This window comes from Grampus griseus, assembly GCF_964374135.1.
Source record: "Grampus griseus genome assembly, chromosome: 20".
In the NCBI taxonomy this organism is placed as follows: domain Eukaryota; kingdom Metazoa; phylum Chordata; class Mammalia; order Artiodactyla; family Delphinidae; genus Grampus; species Grampus griseus.
This window is the reverse complement of record NC_139014.1, coordinates 32046949-32063448: the sequence shown is the minus strand read 5'-3', so window position 1 is coordinate 32063448 and position 16500 is coordinate 32046949. Positions and strand designations below refer to the sequence as shown.

The window sequence follows — 16500 nt, the reverse complement described above, 5'->3', positions numbered from 1 at the left end:
TGCAGAAGTCAGACCAGGGCTGCCCCCTCCCCTCCTCTGAACTAAAGAGCCTAGAGCCCAGTGCCACACAACTGTGACTCACCTGTCCAGTCACAGCAGGACCCCTGACTTGCAGCATTAACACAGGAGCCTGGAATCACGTGCACACAAGAGCAGTGGCCTGCAGCCAGAACGCCTCCCCACTATGGAAAATGGCCCGGTGGTTGTTTAGCTTCCCACAGTCCAGTAAGTCAGCCTCCTCCTGGATGAAAAAGACAGGGAGTGAAGAGAGAGGCCAGATTTGCTCACGCCAATAGCTGTCACTCATGGCTGTGTCCTCACGGAGAACATGGGAAGCAGAAGAGATATGACCCCTTCTCCACACTGACTCTTTAGGCTGTATAGATTTTCCCCCATTTGAAGAAAGCTTTTCTATGTGCCAGGTACCAGTTTAAGTGCTTTCCCTACAGGAACACATTTAATTTTCCCCAACCAACCCAGGGAAAGGCCAATATGACCTCCAGTTTACAAAGGAGGAAATTGAGGCTGAAGTAAATAATTTGAGATTTGAGCCCAGGTAATACATCTCACCCTGTTCTTACTAAATGGCTTTCTTTTAGGTCCTCAAACAAGACATGCTATTTCCTGCCTCAGGACCTCTGTACAAGCTGTGCCTTCTGCCTACGATGATCTTCTTTTTCTCCTTCAATGAGCTGCACCATCCCAGCTTTCAGATTTCAGCTTAACTAGAATTCTCTGATTAAACAGTCTAATCTGATATCCCAGATGAGATCAATATCCTCTATTTTTATGGATAAAACTCATCACAACTCTCGCAGTTTCAATTTTCTACGCATAGAGAAAAAACTGGGGGTGGTACTTTCTAAAATTCTAACAGTGATGTCACTGAGTGATAGAACGGCAGTTGTTTTTTGTTTGGTTGGTTGATCTGTTTTGTTCTTATGTGCTTGTTTTTGCTTTCTATATTTTCCAAGTTGTCCCATGATTAGAATATACATCTTGTAAGTAGAGTAGTTCCTGGTAATAATGCAGATTGAGGTATGCCAGTGAGTGTCTGGAGTGAACAGAAACAGAGATCAGTGGCTTTGTGGAAATCACTGAGCTGCAAGGTCAGAGAGCCAGATGGGTCATTGATGCAAACATTACAAATACCAAGAAAGGTGGGAGAGAAGAGGGGAGCTGGGAGCCGCGTGCTGGCGTGGCCTGAAGGGAGGCAGAAGAGGGCCATGGAAAGTATCCAGTAACATAGGGTAGGGTATGGAAAAAGGGTGTAAGCAATTAGGTGGAGCAACATCAATGTAACAGTCTGCAAGGGCCACTGAGGCTCAAGGGCAGATAGATCCTTCCCCTTATGCAGCTGCACTTTGAAGGTAGAAACAATAGCGGCCCCTGTTGGAGAGGACTGTGCAGGTGGGAACGCCTACTTTCCGTTTCCGTTCATGTGAGGAGATGGACTGAGAAGGCAAAGACAGAGGTGAGTTCTCTCACCTTGGCACGGGGGTCCAGAAAGCACAATGCAAAAAAAGACAAGACAAGGAGGATGGAAAGGCCTGACCCAAGAAGGAGGGGTCTGATTGAGGCAGGAAAGAAGGGGCTAAGCACAGCTCGACATGGGTCTTCTCTTGGCCCAGGCAGCGTGATTAGAAGCACAAAGGACTCAGAAGACCGGGAAGCGGGCTGGGCACACACGGGGCAGGCTCTATGAGCATGCCACACCTGATGCAGTCACGCAGGGCCTCAGGCTTCGTTTCATGCTCTGTTGTCACTGCCTTGAAGTTCTTAACCGTTTTAGAACAAGGGGCTCCATCTTTTCATTTTTGCCGCGAGTCCCACAAATTACATACCTGTCCTGGGGTAGACGTGGTTGATAGAGGCAGTATGGATGTGGGCGGCTGCCGGGCAGACAGAATCTTGTTGCTGGGGAAGCCTGGGGAGGTTGATTCATTTAACTGCTGTCTATTGAAGAGCCACTATGTGCTGGATACACTGCTAGACACTGCAGAGGATAAAAAGATGAATAAGAATTTGCCTGGGTTCATGCTCTGATTTATAAGGAATTTGAGCCATTACTCTCCCGTTGGAGGAGTTTTGGAACAGCATCAATTGAGGTCACCTTTTGTGAGACAACTTCAGTGTGATTTGGGGGTTTTATATATAGAGACTTCATACGTTTTTGTAAGTGACTTCAAAGGAAATGTTTCATTAAAATTGATAGCTAGATATGTAAACACTGGCCATTGATCAGCTTTCATATTATCTAAAGCAGATTTGAAAGATACTTCGTTCTTTGCCAAAAACCGTCTCTTTGACATTTGAATAATTAATCCTTAGAAATTCACCATTTAATTATAAGGTTTGGACTATAGTAGCTGTGAGACATGAAAGGCTTTTATGAGTCTGTATTGTGAGCTGATGGAAGATACAAATTTGAAAAGAGATGTTTAAAAGCAGAAAATATTCTGAGCCAGATAATAGTTTAACGATGTCATGGAGAAAAGATTTGAGGATAAGCAGAGCTTTAAGACATCCCTGGAGAGACCTTCAGTTAAACAGTTTTTACTCTGCTTTTTTCTTCTAGCAAGGTTATTCCCTCGAAGCTGCTAGCGCAAAAATCAGAGAACTTTCTAGATACCAGTGCCAGCTAATCTGAGAGAGGTGATTTCCTAGACAGTGTGCTCTGCTAGAAAACGTACAGAACCAGGAGCCGGAAGATCTAGGCTGTGTTCCTAAAACAAAGTGCTGCGGGTCTCTGGACCCCAGCTTACCCATCTGTAAGGAGACGTGTCATTAATGATGTCAGTCTCTATGCCAAGCTCTGCCCTGCCCAAAGGGCATCTCTGGTCTCCTACAACTTCCGAAACTCAGCATCCCACAGGGAATTTGAGCTTACTGGTAATTCCAAGCAAGAGAATTAACCTCCAAGAATGAACGTTTTTATGATAAGATGTGAAAGAAGAAGGAAAAGATAAAAAGAAAGAAGATGGCAATGGTGAAGACAGTGACAAAGCTTAAGAGCCTAAGGCACACACGGAACATTTCTGCCAAGTCCTGGGAGATAACATCTTCACAGCCACATCTGCCTTGAGGTCCTACTTTAGGACTTGAGAACAATGGAGGAGTCTTATACCGCAGAACAGTAAATAGTTTAGGATTGAACGTTAAGCATCTCTGTAATTAAAGGCCCTGCATCCTCCCAGCCATCAGGAATTTCTCACTGCTCTCCTTTCTGTAAGACATCAGACTCCCTGCTGCCCAGCAAGCTCCCTTCAGTTTACTTTAGAAATTCAGTTCCTCTCACTTTCTTCTGTAGCAGAATTTAACTTACACAACATCTATTCAAGGTGTAGGCCAAATACTCATTAATGTACTCTGCTGAACAAAAGGCCATCTCCTCTGGGTTTCACCCTTCCCTGGCATAAGAATTAGCAGAGTTCTTCTAAATTCCACCACATGGTGTTAAAGGAAGAGTTGAGAGCAGTGGTCCTCAATCTGGGGTGGGTTGGTGGGGACGGGAAGCACAGTCGTGCCCCTCCTGGTGATATCTGGCAACATCTGGAGACATTTTGGTTATCACAACTGGGGAAGGGGGGTAATACTGGCATCTAGTGGGTAGAGACCAGGGATGCTGTCAAACATCCTACCATGTGCAGGACAGTCCCCACAACAAAGAATTATCTGACCCCAAATGTCAACAGTGCAATGGTTGAGAAACCCTGAAGAGTTATTTTCTCACTGATATGAATAAGTTCACCCCACCGCCACTGGAAGGCAGAAGAGTTTAGTCAGTTTGGGTTTTAAATAATAATTTTTTCACCAATCTAGGTTCATTTAAAAATAGTTTGTACTTGTCTTTGTCATTTGAGGGGTTTGGGATACAGAAGTTGTAAATGAGATCTGTGTTTCCTAAGGAATAATTTATATGACCTCTGGGTTTCTAGCATTGCTATTATCTCTGATAGATTTACCTGTTAGAATCTTAACAGTTACATGTTCAACAGCTCTTCAGGTTCAACATGATGAAGACTATGGCTTCAGCTTTGGCTTGGGCCTCCATCCCTTCTCACCTGAATCCTACCACCTATCCTGTCATTAGGTTCGATGCAAATCTGCTCCTCCTGCAAATATTCCCCATCTCTCTAAGTGATGGTATCACCCACCCAGTCCCCCAGAAATCACCTGATCCTTTATGTCCCACTCACCCCTCATCCAGTTGGCCACCTGGTCCTGCAGACTCTCCTTAGCCCCTTATCTATGTATCTGTGTATCTATCTACTTACCTATCTATTGTCTATGTATCTAATCTATCTATTTGATCACTCTAACCTTTCTATCTATTCACCCATCTTTCTCCTCCAGTTCAGTCCCTCGATACTGACATCTGGGTTAGTTCAATAACTCCTTCTGACTATGCTTCCTTTCTCCAGGCTGACCTAGCTGCAATCCATAGCTATGCTGCGACCAGGGTGATGTTTTTGACAAAGCAAATCCGTTCATACCTCTCCTCTATTTTAGAAAACTTCAAATATGCTTCTTGGCTTTCAGGGTGAAGTGCAACTCTTTACCTGGGTGGAATGATCTGGCTAACTCTTGCTTATCTCTGTCCTCCTCCCCCGCCCTGCCCCCAGTCACTTCTTCCTGTGGAATTCTTTGGTCTAGCTCCTTTGCGCTACGTAGCATATTACCTCGGTGCCTGTCCTGTCTCTGGGCCTTTGCATATGCTGTTCTACTGAGACTGCCCTTCCCTACCCCTTTTGCTCATGCCTGCTCATTTTGAAATCTCAGCTCTGCCATTATCCCTCCGGAGAGCTGCCCTGCATCACTTCGGCCATTGTTCCCCCGCATGTGTCCTTCAAAATGCATGGTAGAAGGGTTCTTCGGTCACATAAACTTGGGGCGTTACCTCTCTCTGGAATTTATAATAAATATTAGAATATTAAAAGGTCTGAGAAAGATTACAGTGGAAAGACCTATTTCACTATCTTTAACCCAACATTCCCCAAACTTACTTGAACATTTAACTTCTTTTTTTCACAAACCCATTATCACCTTCTTTGGAAAAATCTGGCTTAATCTGATTTAGAAAGAACCTCCTTTGCTCCTGTAGTATCCCAGACGTTGCTGTATCATAGTACTTACCACATATGTCACTATAATCGTAGAGTCATTTTCTAGAAGTTCTCTCATGTAAATGCCTTAGTGAGAAAAATCATCCCCGCGCTTTTGCCAGTGTTATATGTTCTACACCTGGGATACATTTTAAATATCTGGTATATGTTGATAAATACATTATTGGGCAAAATGGACCATCTATTTTATTGCTGTTGATCATTAACATATACTATTTGAATAGAGTGTGTAATAAAATTGTTTTACCAAAATAGTCCCATATCCAACATAGGATATAATTCATAATATTATTGACACGCTTTCTGAGAGTGCCATGCTTATGCAAATTTCTTAATGCCCTTATCCTGAAGGTGAGAGTCTATCTACCCTTGGACTGACATGTCAACTTGGCTTCAACACAGACGTTTCTTTATTGTTTTGGGACTCGTATTTAGATGTGTTGCTGTTGCTTTGTGTTTTGTTTTTGAGAAGACCAGGACTATAGAATACACCAAGTGTATTTAACATGAAGAGAATGCTTACACTCTACATCTACCAGGAGGGTCCTGAGAACGTGGAGGTCTCCCTCATACCACTCAGTTGAGGGGTCCTGGCCTACCAGCCCATCCCCCAGGGAAAGATTCTTCCTTCACCTCTCACCATTGGCAGACCCCCCTACTACTTAGGAGACCCCAACAGCCTCCATGCATATGGGCTGAGGACCCCTCTTCTCTTATGGGTCAGGAGATCTGGATGTGTGCAGACAAGTTAACAGTGGGGAGAGAAAATGTACAAAGTGTTAAAGGTGACTCACCAGTTTGAAGGTGGAAAAAACAACATAATCAGAAAAGGTAGCTCTCCGTGAGGGACCCTTAAAAAAAGAAATCAAAAGAACTCTAAAATAAAATAATATAAATTCCTAGGGAGACTAGAGAAGCTATTGCAAAGGAGCAATCTGTGAAAAAGAAAGAGTTCCTGGAACTCAAAAACATTGCTGAAAACTGAATTAAGTGTCTTGCCGCTCAGATGGAAGAATTATCACACAGAGGAAAAAAATCTCAAAGAAATAGAAATTATGAGTGGATAGTGAAAGCTCCACATGGAGGATACATCCTATTGTTGGTAGAGGGTGAATAGGTTCAACCTTCTTGTAGAGTAATTTGGACTCTCCATTTAATATTAAGTGGCATATGCCCCATTATAAAGTACTCACAATTCTAAGAACTACCTTACAGTATAAGGGCACAAGGCAAGAAAAAGAAGTTCAAAATGCTTTCTCATTGCAAGCTTATTGTAATAGCAAAACATCACATGCAACCAAAGTGTTCATCAATATGGGATTGTTTAAATAAATTAGGGCATGCACATAAATAAATTTCTATTTAGCCACTAAAAAAAATGAGGAGATGTATGTATACAGACTTGTATACAAAGTCTACAAAAATACTATGAAAAGAATAAAAGCATATTATACAGCATTATATAGCATGATCTTGTTTCGTTAAAAAATTTTAATGGTGTGTATTAGTGTATATGTCTAAAGGTTTATGTATGTATATTTGCTTTCATAAGCATAAAACACAATTTGGAATGATACCCTCACATACTATAAACAGCATTACCTCTGGGAAATGAGGCTGGGGTGTTGGACAAGACATTCACTTCTTTATATACTTCAGAATAAATCTGTGAGGTTCTGAACTCTTTTACTTAATTTTGGGGCTCTTTTGTATTTCCAAATTTTCAGAAATGAAAATTGCTTATTTAATTAAATTTTTTACTGTTTAAAAGCTAGAAAGAAATCAAAACACAAGAAGCCATGTATAACTAAACATGGCAAGGCAATGGAAGGGTTTGCTGAGTTCTCAGCAAAGGCACAGAGTCAAAACTTGGAAAAAAATAACAGTGAAATTCCAATACCATAAGGGAAGCTATTGGAAATGTTTATAAAATTCTTAAAACACTAGCAGCAAAAAAAAAAAAAAAAAAAAAAATTAAAGCTACTGTTAGCAAAATTATCAACAGTCATGAAAAGCCAATCAACTATGACTTTTTAAGGAAGAGCATACTTTGGGTCAAATCAAGACCCAGAGTCAGAGACAAAAGAGTTTGAAAATGGCATGTTTTGTGACCATTTAAGGAACACTTTGATCCAAATGGAAAGTGCAATTCTTTGTAAGGTAATTTTTCAGTTTGGACTCAATAAAGACAATCATAACTATCGCATGTTAAGCACTTAGAATGGGCAAGTTCTCTGCCAAGTGCTTTGTATGCATTATTCCTCTGATAAGCACAGCAATCTTAGGAGAGGTGCAGGTGCTACTGTTATTTCCATGTTATAGACAAAGGCATTGAGCTACATAAAGGTTGATGTATATATGTGTACTCTCATAAACCTAAAAATCATAAGGTTAAATAATTGGTTAGAGGTCACCCTGGAGGTCAGTGGAAGATCTGAGACTGGACTCTTGGCCTCTGATACCATTGCCTTTACCTTCTGTGTGGGAGCCGTGGGCAGAGGCCCTGAAACTCTCAACAACAGCAGCACATAAAGGACATGTGATCAAAGTGAAAAGGATCCACTGTTCACAAATTATTATTATTATTATTATGCAGTAATTGTCATATTCTATCTTATATAAAACATGCATTGGTTTTCTTAAATTAATTTCTCAGGTAATATTTTTTGGGGGAGAACTGTTTTTGTTTTTGTTTTTTAATTTTTATTAGAGTATAGTTGACTTACAATGTTGTGTTAGTTTCTGCTGTACAGCAAAGTGAACCAGTTATACATATACATATATCCACTCTTTTTTAGATTCTTTTCCCATATAGGTCATTACAGAATATTGAGTAGAATTCCCTGTGCTATACAGTAGGTCTTTTTATTTATTTATTTTATATATAGTAGCATGTATATGTCAATCCCAATCTCCCAATTTATCTCCACCCCCAATTCCCCCCTTCCGAGGTAATTTAAAAGATTATTGGTTCCCAGCACTCCTGGGACTGAGATAAAGAATAAGTATTCCTACCATAGCAATAAGCACATAATTAAAATTAACATAAAATAGAATTAATTCAATATTTGGAATAAGAAAGTAGCAGCCACTTCATCTCAAAACTTATAACTTGGACATGTAAGAAGTAGCTTATTGCGTATTATAGAGAGGAATAGGTGTATAGGGGATTTGACTCCATGTGTTACATTATTCAAACAATTACAGTTGTACTGATGCAACTTTTTGCATGTCATAAAAGTTTTAAACAGCAGACAACTCAAGCTAAATATTTCAATCAGCAGAGAACATTCCAAAATTACTAAGTTGTCTATTTTTTAGTGAGTGTCAATTGTAGGTTAAAGATTGTAACCAGATGGTATCAGCCACAGGGACCAGGGTGAGAAGTTGAGAGAGATGTGTGATGCAGAGATAATCCTTCGGTTGGACATTTTGGCCTAGGGATCAGTTGCTCCAGGACTGTCAGTTGACAGATTTCAGTGATCACCCGAGCACAGGAGATCAGATTTCTAACAAGGAGACCAGAGTTGGTATCCAAGGCTTTGGACAACGTCCATTCCTATGGACCTGGCAACTGAATCAGGGCCAAGCGCTACCATGACTTGAGGATGGTAACTTGCCGGCCTTGCATGCCTTCTGAGTGTGGCTTGGGGTGCTGGGTGAGTGTGGTACAGGCAGGGGGCCAAGATGTGCCTCTTATCTCCCCAAGGTGGGAGCAGAGGCTAGGCTTCCATAGCTAAAGTAATCCAGGATTGGTATCAGAAGAGCCCCAGCCATGACCCCCTGAAGACTCCCACCAGGTGGAAGAATGGACTCTGTTGAAATGTGCAAATAAGAAAAATGGTGGTTTGGTCTCTCAGTTCTCAAAGGAGCCAGTTCCTCTTGCTCAGAGCCTGTGCCCTTGATGATGTCCCTTTGCCTGGTGTGCTCCACTCTCCCCATTTGCCTTCTTAACTCCTACCCTGGGGTCAGAATAACACCTCTCATGGCATTCTGAGTAATAAGTGAATCAGTGCATGTGAAAGCACTTAGGACAGTTTCTGATGCATGAAGCACTCAGCAATCTTAGCTGTTATCATTAATATGAATTTTTCTTCAGACATTATCCTAACACTTCCTCAATTAGACTTCCCTGATTTCTCTTTCTAGATTGGATCCTCAAAGACCACCTTCCCTCCTCACTGAGCACCTTGTAAGGTTGCATTATATCATCACACAATACTTCCAAATGTATAGTTGTCTCTCCAGTCAGACAGACATTATCATGCGGGCAGGGGATGTATTAGGGCCTAGCACGGGGGCCTTCACATACCAGGCGCTCAAGAAACATTTAGCAAATGAGTTAATTATTAATTTTAAGGGCTTTCTTTCTCCTTTAAGAACTCAGGTTTTCTTTTTCTAATGTGGAAGAAAGCTTAGAAAAGCAAAGGTGAGTTTTATGGTTTTTAATGATCTGTAAAACCTCACCGCCACAATGTTCTTAACGGCTTTATTTATTTTGTACCGCAAGAAAAATGATTGGTACCACCGCATTAGGTAGCTACATAAGGTAGTCTCAAGGGTGGCTCTGAATAGTTTTCAAAGTAGTCAATGATATTGCTGTAAAATTGTTGCCCAAATGAGGAGCTCTTATTCAATGAATTCTTGAAGTAACGGACAGTTTTCTTTGTTAATACTTTTGTAGTTAAAGAAGAAGCTATTAAATGAGGCAGTAGTAAAAACTTTTCTCAGTAGGTGAGAACGTTCTAAATTTGTTTCCTAGCAATAATTTGCTTAAAAGAGCTGAAGGGGTCGAAATTTCAGAGGAATTTTCGATACACTTTTTGTTTGAGGGGCAAGAGCGGGGTGGGGATGGGGTGGGGGAGTGTATTTCAGGGGGAGGTCAGAGGAGTGGTCCTAATTCCGTAGACTCGGTGACACGTATGACGTCTTGCTGAATCACACCATAGGATCCATCTAAAAGATTCAGCTCTATAAAAATGCACAGTGCACCTACCTTGTGTAAAAACTCGAAGAATTATCTTTGTTCTTCCTGGTCCCAGCCGTTCAATAATTTAGCACTTTATCAATCTAGGAAGCCCATCCCCAACCATCTTCATGATTGTCAATGAGGAATTAGGTGGCTTACTAAAATATTGAGGGATTTTTCAATATGGGTTTGGATCTAATTCAAATGGCACTCAGCAGTTGGAGGAATGAAAATTCGAGGAAGGCCATCTGGGAGAGAAATTGGGGAAAATGGAACAGTTTTGACTGCCAAGAGTGGAGACATCTTACCCAAGCAAAACTCTCTCTGTAGCTACCTTCCTAGTTCCAATTCCATGGACTTATCATATCTTCTTAATTTGGTTTTCCAAATTGGCCTACTGATAATAATAATAACAGTAACAATACCAGGTAGCATTCACTGAGTCCTCACTATAGGCCAACCTTATACTACTATTTTACATGTATTATCTTATTTAACCCTTACAACAATCCTTTGAATTAGCCACTATTGTTATTTCTCTCCATCCCAGAGCACTGAATCCAGTTGCAAAAGTCACTATTACTAAAAATGGTAGAGCTTGGAAAAATATTGCTCACTGAAGTGACTAATCTGCCTCATCCAGATCCATGTGGGTGGCGGGACAAGATCTTTTTGTCAGGCTGAGGACACCACGACTTTAGTGTTCAGTCTGGGAGATGACCCGGAACCATTTGAACCTCACAATGCAAATAGTTCATGTCAATCATGGGGACTTACCTGCCGTCCCCAATTAAACCTACTACCTTGAAAAATACCCTTTGGATATAACAACAATAGATTTAAATAAATGGATTTGGAAGTGAATTGTCCGGTGGGTTGCCACCCTGAAAAAATTGTCTGCACAACTGGCAAACTCCTTCCAAGCACGGGCACAGTCTAATTGTTCCTCTCTTTTCACTGCCATCTTGAATAAAGAGAAACTTGGCATTGATTTCAACACCCTCCCACCCCATACTCACCAGAAAAATTGGAAACATTTTCTTGGAAAAGAAAATTTGTCCACTTATCCCAATAAGCATGAATTGAGAAAATCATAATTTTTAGGAGGAGTTTCAGTTAATGGAACAAAGTGTCAGAACTGGGCCTTCAAGAACAAGGTGCAAAGTCAGTATGAACCAGAAGCAAGAGGATGATGAGTCTGAGCCATTGGCCTATGCAACTAGACTCCATATCTCCTCTTGCCAGGAACAGACCTGGGAGACAAAGTGAACATCAAGTGATCTTGAAATTCGGGGATGTTCGGGGCAGGGAGCTGAGTGTGCAATGAGATACCACAGTTGACTTACATGCTTTCTTGGTGGGTTACATCTCCCTGTACCTCCGAGAAGAGTTCCCAATCAAAATGTTTTCATCTCTAAGCTTCTCAATTTTTCAATCAGTGGCAGCACCTCTGAAGGCAACTCAGTGACTTTTCACTTGTAATTGGTTACTGTGTATTTTTTTTAACACACTTTTTTCTCTCTTTGTTTCAGAGGCTACCCTTTAAAGACAGGCATTTCACTTGCAGCAAAATGTAAGTACATGTCCACCTTGAAATGGTGTCTCCTTCTCAGCTCTAATTCCTAAAACCTCCTAATCTTTAAGGCTCCTATCTCACATTGCTGCATTTTTCAAGTCTGGCTCAACAAATGCAGTTTGAATCTAATATTTCACACTCTTGATTTGTATGACTTCGTGGAACATTTTATACACTGTTTGGGAAACAGATTGAACCTGATTGTGGTTGTGACTAGGTTGCCTCTAAAAAGCTAGAAAAAAGTAATGAGGAAACAATTAGGCAATATTCTTTTAGACATTATGACAGTGTGACAGCAAACCTTTGAATATTCAGCTTCTCTCAAAAGATGGCTGACTACGTTATTACTCTTTGCCCAGTCGATCCTTGGAATCACAGACTGTTTTACGTTTAACAATATGGTAGTTATCTTAATAATTCCTTCCTGTGTGTACTGCATTATGGCAACTCTGTAAACCAGTGTTCTTTCTAGAGTGAATCTCCTGAGTATTATGTTTCTTTACTCTTGGTACTCCCAGTGTCCCTACACAAATTACAAACCCCCTCTATTCTAAAAGACCAAATAAAATTACACCAGATCCAGGCTGGGGAGTTCTGAGTATTTTAGAGTTTTGCCTCTGGGAATTAGGATGTGATTTTTTTTTTTCTTTTTTAATAAAATGGGTATAAAGGTTTTAACCAGAAAATGTGAACATTCCATCTGTCTCTGGAATAATTTGATTATGAAAATCTAAGAACCAAGACATCTAATATTCCTTACCTTGCAACATGTATCACAAATTCTTAAAACAAAACCCCACCACCACCCACGCTAGATTCTATTACCCAAGTTCAAAAAACAGAGGATAAATGTGGGTTCAATATAAAGACTCTAGCTATTCAGTAGTAGCTTAAATGGTAGTGAGTTTCTTGTCACCACAGATAAGTAAGCAGGAGATCAACAACCATAAGGTAGAAGGTTGACTCAGGTGAATCAAGGAGTGTCCATCAACTCCCAGCTCCTGATTCACACAGAATTTCTAGTGGAGGATGCATCTCAGCACTCACTGAAGCATTAATTAGACACTCTTGGACCTGAGAGAATCCACAGGTCTCACTTGAATTATACGTATTATATGTGTTCTAATAAATTCTCTTTTGAATCATTCAGTCCCTGAGAAAATGATGTGTTCAGCTGAACTGTAAGAAAAACTTAGTTTTCACTGCCTTGCCTGGATGATGTTTTTCGTTTGTTCTCTAGAACAAATTGATCCCACTGCTATTCCCCAAATATTCAAACATCAGCACAAGAAACATCACCCTTAAAATCATTTAAATTTTATGTCTAAGTATTATGCATTCACTGGAATTTGTAAAATGTCAGGCTCTATATTATATTGCTGTGCTCTTTACTGCAGTATCAAGACACCTGCATGTTGTGAATGATTTAAGCAACTTTTACCAATAAAGTCATGTTAGATTTTATGAGCAGTCTCCCTTTTCATGTGCTATCATGAGTATTTTATTTGTACAAATGGGAACTTTTGACTATATTCTCGCTTTTGAACATAGAACGCTGTTCAGGGGAGACCACTTGTGTTTCCTTCCCCGCATATCCATATTTGGTAGCTCTTTGTCATACTGCGTCTGCCTATTTAGGTTTAGAGTGCTTTTAAATGATTTAATGTTAAATACTAAAAAAATGGTTGGTATATGTTCATGGTGAAAATTAGATGAAGGGGCAATTTAAGGCAGCATTTTAAGTCACTGTATGCAAATACACAACTATGAACACATATATGACTATTAGCTCAAGATCTCTAGATCAAAATTTCAGTTGAAAACACCTTTTACACCTCCCAGATTCGTGGAGGGGGTGGAGGGAAGGGGAAGTCTAGTTATTTCACCTTAGGTCAATTTGTGATCATTTTATTTTTACATTTTTTTCTCAAGGACATACAAAGTGCTTGATGACCTATTTTATTAGTAAATATCCTTAGTAAACCTGCATTAGAATTTTACACCATCCAGACAAGATACATCTACATACCTCTCCATGTCATCTCTGAGCAACTGGCACAAAGTTGGTCTGACCTGTAGAGTCATGGAAATGCATTCAAATCATCAGGCAACTGTGACTGGGGTTCATTTTGACAGTCAGACTCAATGGGCCCCTCTGGAGCTGACCTTGTGTCCTAATGATGATTGTATGATACAATCAATGCAAATGGACAACCACCCAATCAGCACTCTATTCAAACAAGGCTTCCATCCACAGTAGGTGGCAGGAGACTTTGCAAGTAAAGGTCCTGGAAATGTGTACATGCCAAGTAAAACGCCAGCCGCACTGATGGGGGACAGCCTTACCCAAGTCAGGAAGATGTGCCCCCTTGGAGAAAAAGGGCAGATGATGGAAGGAACTCAGGTGTAAAAATCAGAAGGTGCCTGTCTGAGTCCCAGATCACTCCCGCAGAAGTGTTATGACGTTGAGAATTTTAGTTAACCCCTCAGTTTCTACGTATCTGTATTATGGGGGGTGGAGGGTGGAGTGGGAAGAAAAACATTTTCCTGCCTCCACCAATGGGTGGTTGTGATAAGAGCATAATGTTTCAGAAAGATTTTGTCATCTAAAAATGCTTTCTATCTTCAAGGGATTCTTACTAGATTATTGGAGGCTTTCGCTGTTTATGTGGGAGTCTCTGGGGACTCTGGAAGCAAACTTTGGGCCTTAAAATCGACACTGAACAATAAAACAAAAAGAACCAAATCCAAACATATCATGCCCCTGGAGAGTCTTGCACCCACATTTTTTCTTTCTTTTCAATTACACATACTCTTTGGGACCACTGCCTCTGGTGGAAGAGAATTGTCTTCTGGGTGGTATGGGTGAGAAAGTTACCAAACAAACCTGAATTATCCAAAGGCCTGTGAAATGCGCAATTGCTTTTTAAGAGGCCTGGTGATATCGTGTGTTCCTTTCGATTTTTGGCAGTAACGATTTTCTGCAATTTGTGGTTTTGCAATTTCTCTTTACGCAGACAACACTCTGGCTCTCATTCAATGCCCCACTGGTTGGGGGCAAGGAGCGAGGAGAGAGAGAGATTCCCTAGGGCTCTGACCACTCCAGAAAAGAAGGAAATGTTAATGAAATAAGTCAGAAAGAATGCTTGAGACTCCTGGAAGCTGGTTGGTTAGTGGGGAAGAAACAACTTTCAATAAATTGCATGGTGTGGTTGGGATTTCATCGAGGGTTTTCATCAGCTAAGCAAAGGTCTGTTCCCCTTAACTCTTCTTGACTCTCCACTAAGCTTTGTCTGGATTGCAATCTCAGTCTCTCTCTCTCTCTTTTTTCTTTTTTCCTGTATTCAACAAGCCTAGAACTTTCTCTTCTACCAGATCCCTTTGGCCTCTTCTGGCCTCGATGGGATTCTCTTCAAATGCTCTGTCTTTAGGTGTCCACTTGCCAATTACATTAACTTGGTTTGTGTAAATTACCTGAAGGCCCACGTGCCAGAATTTTTGCCCTTGTCTCTTTGCAGAGGCAGTGCGTGGATATAGCATTTATTTAGGTGAGAGTAATTTGTTCTGTTTCTATTCATCACCTCTGGAAAGGCTTTGCTGACTTCTGTTTGCTTTTTTATGACTGCTAGGCACTGTGCTGAAGGATTTAAAGTTGCATCCAGCGTGAACCTTGTATTCCTTCTCTGTTCACTTCTGCGTATCAAAAGAGCCCCTGTTCTCCATGGAGTAGATACCTCGGGGCTTATGCCCACAGTTCCTGGACTTTCTATGCCCAAAGGCAATTGCACAGGCCACTTAGTTCTTCTCTTTTCATGACCTAAATGTCACTGCTTCTTTTGTTTATAGGAACAATATAAAGATAATTGCTACTCATAGGTTAGTTGTATAATTTTCATGTATTTGAGGAATATACGATCTTCCTGTGTGTGTCCTACAGGTTTAGGGAATTGTTTGTGTTGTGTCATATAAATCATGGGTTTTTAATTTTGGAAGATGCTTTCACCATGATGCTCTTCGACAGCAGCCCCCAAGCCATCCTCCTCACAGCACCCTCTCTAGAGCCCTTTCTCTAGCCCATGGAAGCCCAATTCATTATTTAGTAGCTCAACACTTCCAGCTTTCTTTTGCTAACCCGAGATAACCTTCAGGTGGTTTGTGCTGGTTTTACTTTTGGAGCTGCTCAAGAGTTCACTCCTTCTTCCACATGACAACCCTCAAAATATTTTGGAATCTGATCCCTATACTTTCTGAGCCTTCCTTGTCCAGGCTAAACATCCTCAGTTTCTTCAGTCATTCTTCATATGACTTGATTTAGTTACCCTTTTCCATGTGTCTCAGTCACAAATTTTTAATGTTCCTGTTAAAATGTTACAGCCTGAACTGAAAAGAATATTGCCAAGATGGTTGACCACTGCAGAGCTCCAAGGAATAAAAAAAACAAAACCAAAAAGCTCTCATTCTGGACATATTATTTCTATTACTATAACCTAAGAGCACATCACAAATTTCAATAGCACTTTAGTTCTGAGGTTAATCCTAAACCTCTAGCTATGTTTTACAGAAGCTGCCATGAAAGCAGATTTTTTTCTGCTGTATCTATGCACTTGATTTTGAATAAGCAAATCTTTACATTATGGTGACGCTGATTAGTTTCAGAATATTAGTGGAAACTGTTAGGAGCTTTTTGAATTTGAATTTTTTAAAATCCTGTCCCAGTTTTGGGACATACTTGATTTGCTTCTTGACTTCATTCAAGAGATTGATTTAAAAAAAAAAAAAACAGTGAATATCTGGATTTTAAGCTCCTCAAACGAGGAGTCATGTTTTAT

The 16500-nt window shown here is 40.6% G+C and overlaps 1 protein-coding gene across 1 annotated transcript in view; it reads left to right on the top strand.

The window, feature by feature from the left end:
* ANKFN1 (ankyrin repeat and fibronectin type III domain containing 1) overlaps positions 1-16500 on the top strand; it is a gene marked incomplete at its 3' end in the record, with an annotated part of 422952 nt that overhangs the window by 149865 nt on the left and 256587 nt on the right. Inside the window, exon 2 of the mRNA XM_082679310.1 lies at positions 11628-11668. The remainder of the gene's footprint in view (positions 1-11627; positions 11669-16500) is intronic.